The 9,957-nt window shown below is 31.4% G+C and overlaps 1 non-coding gene across 1 annotated transcript; it reads right to left on the reverse strand.

Annotated features, from left to right (window-relative positions):
• Positions 1–9,246: 9,246 nt before the first annotated feature.
• LOC136997556 (U6 spliceosomal RNA) lies at positions 9,247–9,353 on the reverse strand. Its single transcript, XR_010888270.1, has one exon. It is a non-coding gene; the product is annotated as a U6 spliceosomal RNA (small nuclear RNA).
• Between the last annotated feature and the right edge of the window lie 604 nt (positions 9,354–9,957).

Below are 9,957 nucleotides of genomic sequence, written 5' to 3' on the forward strand. Positions count from 1 at the left end.
GTAGTGCGTCCAGTGGAGGGGGTTCTTTGCCTCGCCTCTTAATTAATTCATTATGGCATGACTTATGCCTGCATTATATAGAGTGTGCACTCACACTATCTAGTAACTATTATTTTCATGAGTCATAGAAAGAAGTCGAGACACATGTGGGCGACTCTTACTACATTTAATTTTCGTTCTTTCATTCTTCATTGCGATTTTAATAATTTCAATAATTATATTATTGCTTAATGATATAAGTGTACTTATAAGTAATTATTTTCTAGCGCTTTTTAAATAGTTTTAACAAGGTTTTCGCTTACCTAAAATTATAATATTGTACATAAATGAAATAAAGGATTATTCCCTATTTGTTAATAATAATATGTTTACAAAAAATTATTTTATAAACAAATTTTCCAAAAACTTAAAATTTTTATATTTTTTATTTTTTTTGAAAAATAAACATTTTTGTAAACAAAAGTTGAATTTTTTTAACTTTCCATTTTTACATTTTTAAACATATTTTTACAATTTTTCTCAACTTTTCATTTTTTCTCCTTTAAACATATTTTCGCAAAATTTTTATTTTTCTATCTTTTGGTCCTGTGCCATTAAACTCTAATTTTTTCAACTTTTGAAACAAAAATGCTTCCTTCCACCTTTCGTCTCTTTCATCTTAATGGTGTTTAATTTTCGTCTTTTATCATTTTATATAACTATTAAAATTTCGAAAATTTTTAGCGTTTGTGCGTATAAATTTAAGTCTAAAATTTGTTTAATCTTAAGTATAAAATTTGGCGGAACGTTACAACCCAAATGACCCATCTAGTCATGATATCTAAATAAAATATTTTTCTCCATGCTTTGGGGAACGTAAAAGAGTATATCATCTTTCTTTTTGCGGTATATTAATCCATTGCGCATTTCAAAAAATGGACTTTCAGTTTTCTCTAATTCTTTCCTTAGTTTAACAATATTTTCATCTTGAGATTGACAAACAGACGAATAAGATATAAAATCTAAGATATGCGTTTTGAAAATGTGGGAATAAACAATAAAAATTAATATTTTGTTTTTATGAAAAAAGTATTGTAAGATAATAACACGCAGAAAACAGAGAGCAATGACATAGAAGATAAATCGAAAACAGCGTAATTAATTTTTCGCTCAACCCGTCGGGACTATGCTATATCTAAACTACTTTCCATGTTTTTCGTATGCCTAAATTAATATAAATCGGGATTTTGCTGTAGAAAATAATCTTCTAATATGTATCGCGATCGCTATCTTTAACAAGATATGTAAATTTCATAAATTTATTTATACTATTGTTTCTAAATTTCATATGTAAAGTCACATCATTTATTTGTTATTTTATACTATTTAATTGTTTTTTGTTAAATATTTCAAACGCACGATCTATTATTTTATTTTATAATATAGCAGATATTATTAGAGTAATATGAAAACTGTATTAGAAATATGTATCGGTTGATTCTACCAAGAAATTTAAATCCTCTTTCTCGTTATCTCCTATCTCAAATTATCACTATTATTTTCGCTAATTCCTAAGGGCACAATTACACGATACGCTCGGTATAAACATGTTCTAAAGCAGGGTGCGCTTTGCTAAACATGTTCGAAATTATTATGATAGTAGAAATACGAAAAAATTTTCAATTTTATTTAATTATACATTTAAAATAATTAGTATTTTTATTTCTACATTATAATTATAAAATTCTGTCACCCTGCGTTAATAGAAATAGATACAATAGAGATTGATTTACGAAAGAAGAATCTATTTTACTTCACGAAATATTTCACACAATATCGCATAACGTAAATGTAACAAGCTACATATAATATAATCATTTTATCCTATACATTTATATACATTTATATACATTTATTTTCGAATCCCAATTATGACAAAAATTAGTTCCGTAAAAATATTACAAAATTTCTAATGTCCAATTTGAACAAAATTTAAACCATATATATAAAACTTTATTTTACTGCGTTTCTTCATAAATAAGAAGTAATATTAAATATAGTACTTTATATTTAATCCTTTATTATCTAATTAAAAAAATATGTACCGTAGTTAGTGGATTATTCATATTGCAGATTATATTGGTGCCATCATTCCGTATATGTACATATTACTGCATATTTTGATTAACGAATTAAGTTAAACTTTTGCTGCTCTGGTTAAATAATAACATGCAGAAAACTGATAACAATGTCAGAAGAGAAATCGAAAACAGCGTAATTAAGTTTCCGCTCAACCCGTCGGGACTATGCTATATCTAAACTACTTTCCATGTTTTTCGTATGCGTGAATTAATATAAATCGGGATTTTGCTGTAGAAAATAATCTTCTAATATGTATCGCGTTCGCTGTTTGACAATTAATACGGTAAAAAGTACGATATAGAGAAACTTTTGCTGCTCTAATTAGATAATAATACGCAGAGCACGTACGCCGTGATGTAAACAAGATTCCAAAACAAACCCGAACACTACATGTGAGTAATTTCGGTGTTAGCCATGGTATAAAGACAAGGGTATGCTCTTGCGCACGCGACCAATCAAAATTGTCAAAGTGTGACGTCACAGATAAGCGGTAAATTTAAAACTACTGTTTCCAAGCAGCTTATATTAGCAGCATTCTCGTCACATATATTATTTTGATTTCAAATTTGCAGAAAAAAATCTATTTTGAAGTAATATTTTATGAACTAATAAATATCCTGTAATAAAGTATAATATAAATAAACATTATAAACTCAATATAGAAAAATTAAATATAAAATTAACATAAAAATATTAATCTTTTTCGTTAAGGTATTAGTATTTTTTTCTTAGATATTAACATTTTTATCGGTTACGTTTTCATTGAAAAGATTTCACTCAATCATGCGTTTCCGAACATAAACGTCAAGCACTGAGGGTCACCATGTTTAGTCGAACCGTTCGGATGGTCTGATTGGCCCCGAGTGTGACGTCACACTTTGACTGCGCAGTGAGTGAATACGAGATGAGCATACCCTTGTATTTATACCATGGTGTTAGCGTCAAAGATTGGTTTTCGTGATTTAAGACGCGTGCGCGCACTGTTGTCTTGCGTACTATTGTCCTTGCGTGTAATAATTTGCTCACATTCGCACGACGGCATTCGCGCGGAGCACACGGCAGCGGAAATAACTTTGTATCGCTCTCCTTATCGTATTGTTTTTCAAATCGTAATTGCGATTGACATTAAAAGATTATTTTCTACAAACTGTTGCCGATTCATACTATTTCTCATCTGCGGAAATCACGGAAATTTTGTAAAAGTAATTTAGGTATATCATAGTTATCATGACGAATTGTAGCAAAATTGACTGCGCAATTTTTGATATCTTTCTATCGTTGTTGCCTGCTGTGAGAATGAAACGGATCATTGTTTCATGCGATCGCGCTTTCCTTTGTCATGTCATGATAAAGGAAAATTCGAAAAATACGCAATTGTATAAAACCATGATTTAGTTGATTCTCACAGCAGGCAACGTCAGCAGAGAGCAATCGAAAATTGCGCAGTCAATTTTGCTTACGACAATGTTCATTATTTTGAATGCAACTATAATCTTGATTCATTTTCGTATTTTACAGATCAACTTATGCAGATCAACTGAACGACAACTCCGCTGCTGCGCATCGATCGGTGAGTCCATTTGTCTTTTTTATTATTAAGATAATGGATCGAACAATAGTGTAAAAATATTTTCGACACATTTTGCGGACCGTATAATTTTTATCACTTTATAGTAATCAAAATTTTATTCTCACGTATTTTTTTTTCAAATATTTTGAATTGTACGTGCATTTATTTTTAAGAAACAAAATACTTACCTTTTAATTAATTTAAATTAAATTTATTTATGTGTTACCAATTATTATATATATTTAGAAAAGATACATGTTATATTAGATTATAATTATAAACATTATTAAAAAATGTGTAACCTGCAAAATGCGTTGTACATTAAAAAAAAGCAAAGCGTTTCTAATTGATTTTTACTGAGCCCAATCAACTTTCATCGGTCTAATAAACCTTCGAATCAATATACATTAAATATTAATAATATAATATTAAAAATATAATCATACATAAGAATACTTTAAATAAAAATATAAAAAGTACATTATTTCTTCGATCCAATATCTTAAATGGATAGGCTAAGAATTAGATGCGTCAATGAATATTTAACCCTGGAACATTTCCTAAATATATTTCATAATTGACGGATCAGAATAAGATATATTGAATTATTTGGAGTTTGTAGAATTTTTTTATGACAGAATTGAAAAGCAAAAGTAAAAAAATTTTTAAATACATATGTACGTATCACAAATATAAATTATAAATAAAAAAAAAAAATTTTTTTACACAAACGTAAATATACTAATCAATTATGGTTTTAATTATATTTGGAACAATTTATCTAATAAAAAAAAGGAGCACATTTTTCATTAACAATTTTGAAATATATTTATTCTTGTATTTTTGCTATACGCCAATTTCTTCGTAATCTTTCCTAGCCTACCCATGCATCCGTGGTCCTATGGCTTAACAGAACTAGAACTACCAAAGCGGTTAAAATGACCGGTATATTTTTTGAGAACAATTACTTAAAAAATTTATAATGCTGTATTTTCTTAGATTTTTTCTGTCACTTGTTGCATTGTGTTAAATGATTAAATTGATTAATGTACTTTTCTCTTCATCATTTTTTATAAAAGAAAGATAAAAGAAATAGAAATTGGTATATGCTAATTGTCGGTAGTTTTAGTGTTGTTGATCCCATGGTTGAGCATGGACTTTCGAAATTCGTGATCCCATCGATGATGGTCGAGCACAGATCTTGAAACAACGTTGATACGATCGACCATTGAAGAATGGTCGACTATCAACATAAATTTTGAACGCAACTAGCGGAAACTGAGCTGAGCTCTGCGGTAAGCATCTTGCGAAAAATTCTCAAACGGTTCCGCAAAGAATTCAAGTTTATTAAATTTTGTCAGTTTACAGTTACAGTTTTTTTACGAACTCCTAGGTATTGAATTTTTTCATAGGTAGGTTTTTGTGGTAGGTAGAATTTCCATTAAATAGGATTGTCCATTAGAGTTTTCGGATAGTTTAAATTTAAAAAATTTTTATTACTTCTTTTTTTTTAATTTTTTGCTGTTGATAAAGTTTGGAACTTCTGCTTTGGCAGTTAGTTTGCAGTTTATTGATAACAAAGATAATGACATAACTTTGGGTGGGCAAACAGCAAGATTTTTTCCGCAAGAGCGGATGTTTCTTGCATATAAGATTTTAAAAACTTTTTATTATTTCTATATTTTTTTTTTATTCTTTGCTGTCGATAAACTTTGGAACTTCTGCTTTGGCAGTTAGTTTGCAATTTATTGATGACAAAGATAATGACAAAACTGTGGGTAGGTAAAGATTCTCAGCAAGATTCTCTTTTGTGAGAGTGGAAGAAGTTTCTTGCATATAAGAAACATCATCTTAAGATTTTTTTTTTAATTTTATTTGTTAAATTGTTGTTAAAAGAAAATGTAATAAGATAAATGTCTCAATGGCTAGACATATTTCAATCTCCAACTATAAAAAAAACAATTTTTTAAATAGTTATAAATATAATGGCCAGAATTGGTACATATAAATATCTTATATTTCTTTGCAAATATTTAATTTTAATAATTGCCGTTCATTAATGACAGTTTTAGTTTTATTTTTGTTGGATAAACTTCAATCTTTATTAACAATTTGCTATCTGTTTTTACATAAATTTGCATAACAAGGAAAGGATTGAGGAACTTTAAACTGGAAAATCTAAAACACGTTGGTGGAAATTTTTCAAAATTTTTTTACTAAAGAAACATATTTTAGTAACGAACACACACGGACAAATCAGTGGTCGAACTAGATGGTCATACAAGATTTAGAAGTACTTTTCTATTTCTTCTTTGCCTCTAGAAGGTTACAATGCTTTGATTTTGAATATATTATAGGTTATTTATGTGAAGATATAATTAGTGTTTCTCTTTTTCGGCTTGTTAAGCACTGAATTAATTTATGTCAAGCGAGTCAAAGTTTCCGTTGTTCGCTTATGGTTATTGTCGGCCGCACAATCGCACAATCAATCAAAAGCGTGCGCCTGTTTGCACTCCTTTCTTAATTGTTATATAATAATTCGCTATTAGCGCGATTCTCGAACGGCCTATATTTGTTGCTTCGTCGCAGACGGTAACATATGTATTGCTATGCTTATGCGCATTTCCATATTCCACACGTTCTTTTTCCAATTTTTATAAATATGTATTAAAGAATTTTCATTAACCAGTAAAATTTTAAATTAGCCTCATTTGTTTTTTAAGGGCTTTATTGCGTAATAACTTTCGCTGTTTGTTCAAAATACATATATTGTGTGGTCATGATCAATACTTAAATATAAATATATATCTTAGCCAAGCAAAATCTATTTGTCTGTAGTAAAAAAGTGATCGGCGTTAAAAACTTTAAATCATAAATACATATTAAGAATCTTTAAACAGTATTAGTTTTAAAAAATTCTAATAAACACATATTCTGTATATGTACATATTACTGCATATTTTGATTAACGAATTAAGTTTGCAATTAGTGGACTAATCCACAAAAATTCTCATATTTGCAACAAATCTTATGATAGAAGCGAAATTCGCATGACTGTGAATCCTGCGACTTTCGCGACTTTATAGATATTCTTAAAATGTGTCGCAGAAAATGCATACGCGCCGCAATTAGATATACAGTATACGCGATAAGAAGAATAAGATTATACAGATACGTAATCATAGAGTAGTAAAAGGTAAAAACAGTATGAATAATTATTGTATTGTTTCCCATTACTTATTGTTACGTCGTGCTCCATTTTTTCAAAGTCGCGAGCGCAAGTTTTGATCATATTTTTCATTTTCCTTGCATTTAGTGAAATAAAATATCGATTAAAAAAAATACTACAACGTTTCTCTTTAGATATTTGACAAAAATAAAATAACATATAAATAACATTCTTGTAACTAAACATAAAAGAATCATAAAATTTAAAAAATTGCATTAAGAAATTTGCAATATCTGTGTGCAAATTTGTCAAATTGTTCAAATAAATTGTATACTTTTAAGAATTACGTGACAACCATTTGATAATGAGTTTTTATAAATCACATAAATATCAGATAGTATAAGAGGGGGTTTTCGTTGGTGCCGAGAAAATAATAATTCACTTATGTAATTAACATAAATTTATTTCGTCTCGTCTTCGCGCTGTCTCCAAGAGAACTGTCCGTAGTTACACTTTTTATCATTAACAAGACAAAAACTATCTTCACGCTTGCTTTTATTGGAGAGATTCGTTTCTGTTTCCAATATTGACTTATTAAATGTAATTACAACCGTTGTCAAGGAAGACGTCTCTTATAATTTCGGCAATCCTGACTAGAGATCGTCCTCGATCTTAATCTAATGAAACAAAAAACAATAAACTGATATTTAACACAAAAAATTGATTAATTAAACGAACTTACGTGAAGTTCGATTACAATTATGCTGTCTCGTCCGGATGGATAATCGTAGTAGCGTTCAGCTGCGCTATCCTCAACAGGTTTTTAACACCAAATTCAAAAAAGGCACCGCTCTCTTACACTGAGGCGCGCCTATCTGCACTCACGGTTTTTCATCAGTTCAAAGCGAACAAATCTGAAAATATGGTGTGGGTGGGAGGGACTCTCCATCCGGACGAGACAGCATAATTGTAATTGAACTTCACGTAAGTTTGTTTAATTAATCAATTATGCAATGTCTCGTCCGGATGGATAATCGTAGATGTTTAAAGCTCAGATTTGTAAGGAGTCAAAAGTTAATAAAGTACAACTTTATTTGCCTTTTGAACGTTCTTATTCATTTTATCCGAAATGAACTTATGGCCAAATCTACACATATAAGACCCGAACACCAAATAGTCAAATCTTTATATATGTCCCGTTAACCGAGAGCTAATAAATAGGCTTACGAAATATTCGGGATTGTAGCCTGAAAAGAAGAGTCTGTAATTATCGGCCAATTATAAAATCAAGCAAAAACATCCAAAGACTTGCCCCAGCCAGCAGTCCGTCTAATTTTGACTAAACTACACTTCTACTTGCTGCGAGAGGTGTCGAAGCATGGCGAGTAGAATGTACTGAAAAAATATTTATATCAACTCCCGATGCGTCTAGTTCTGTTTTGGCCCCACAATTTAGTGTCTGGGAAGAAACTGAATCGTGTGAAACACGACCAGCGAGAAAGAAAGAGTCGCGGCTCCTCTGACGGAGGTCGCAAGTGACCTGAAGATAAAATTTTATCAAGGAAACAACACAAAATTCTGATTTGTCCAGGAAAGGTTTGAATGCAAATAAAGACTGAGCTTTCCCAACGTCGGAGGTTTTGAGTTTAGCCGGGATTTTTAAGATTACGGAATCTGATGTAATAATGTTCGATAGTTGTATAGCTGCAAGCGTTTGCATTTTTTGCGCAGTTGGGAAAGCGAGAGGTGTTATCAACTGCCGCAATATCAATTCCAGCCCGAGACCCTCCTGCGGATATAAAGTGGCCAAATGATTAATTACTGGAGATGGATTTAAGATGTAATCACAACGAGGGCGTTGTGGTTTTAAAATCGCAACACCCTTGAAACAACTTTTTACTAACAGGGTGCAATCCTCTTTCTTTTGAAGAAATAGGAGATATGGCCAAGCGATATTTAAAACAGCATAAAAGCCTACATCTGAAAAGGAGGAAGATAAGGATTCTAGAAAGACAGGGACCGACGGGGCAAAACAGCTGACCCTTTTGTTTACAGAAAGACCACCATAATCTACGGGGTTCTAAATATTGCGCTATTGTAGCGTCCGACCTTGATGCGAACAGTGCAGTCAATGCTAAGGACTGTGTCCTCTTAAGCAAACAAGCTTGCCGGAAAATTTCGCGGCTACTAAGGAAATCTTGTTCCATTTTAATGAAAACGTATCAACTGTTTGTGCTAAGGAATCCGAATGCCAAAAGCCAAATCGCTGGCACTTACTATTAATCGATGTGGCAAACCATTCAGTATCAAAACGACTAAGATAAAAATTAATTCTGTCGAAATACTCCTGACCCTAAGCGCACTCTGTTTCTTCCAACACGAGGCGAAAAATGTGGAACGCTTCACGATTTTGCGTGTCATCTTTGCGCAGGAGCCATGCTAATCTTCTCTGTATCGTTCCAATTTTAATATATGTACTGCCAAAGCAAGTACTGATTCAGTGCCTGCCTCAATATTTTGAACCGATGGAATATATGAGGCATAAACGAATATATCCCGTTCTGCGCACCAATACCAGATTTTACTGGCAAGTTCAGCTAACCTGAAAAATTTTATTGAATCCACACAATTAATTAACAATGAAAGAGCTGTGGAATTATCTACTCTTAAAAGGGTGTTAGATCCTTGTAAGCGAGCCTCAACGAATCTCAGTGCGTGAAATACGCTAAAAGTTCCACTTAATTAATACAATGTTGTTTATAAATACAGCTTTCTACCATAAAAGGCCCTCTCCGAGCGAAGCTGGAAAGGACATCTGGAAGGGGCTTTGATGTTATCGTTTGTTGCCCTAAAAGTTATAAACTTTACTCTTTCCAGGATCTTAGTATGCAGCATACCATACCCCACGGCCGAGCAAACCGATATCAGAAAACCATTCTATCCTGCCAAAAGACAAATCTTGCATTTATTTTTACTTAATATGATAACAGTCATTTGTAGGAGATTATCTCTTCTGTCTGGCGGAATCAAAACCGCCAAATCTTGGTTATTAAAAATGAAACTCAGAAATTCGGCAAGACTTCGTTGACATGAGTAT

The sequence above is a fragment of the Linepithema humile genome, chromosome 1, assembly GCF_040581485.1.
Source record: "Linepithema humile isolate Giens D197 chromosome 1, Lhum_UNIL_v1.0, whole genome shotgun sequence".
NCBI classification, from domain to species: Eukaryota; Metazoa; Arthropoda; class Insecta; order Hymenoptera; family Formicidae; genus Linepithema; species Linepithema humile.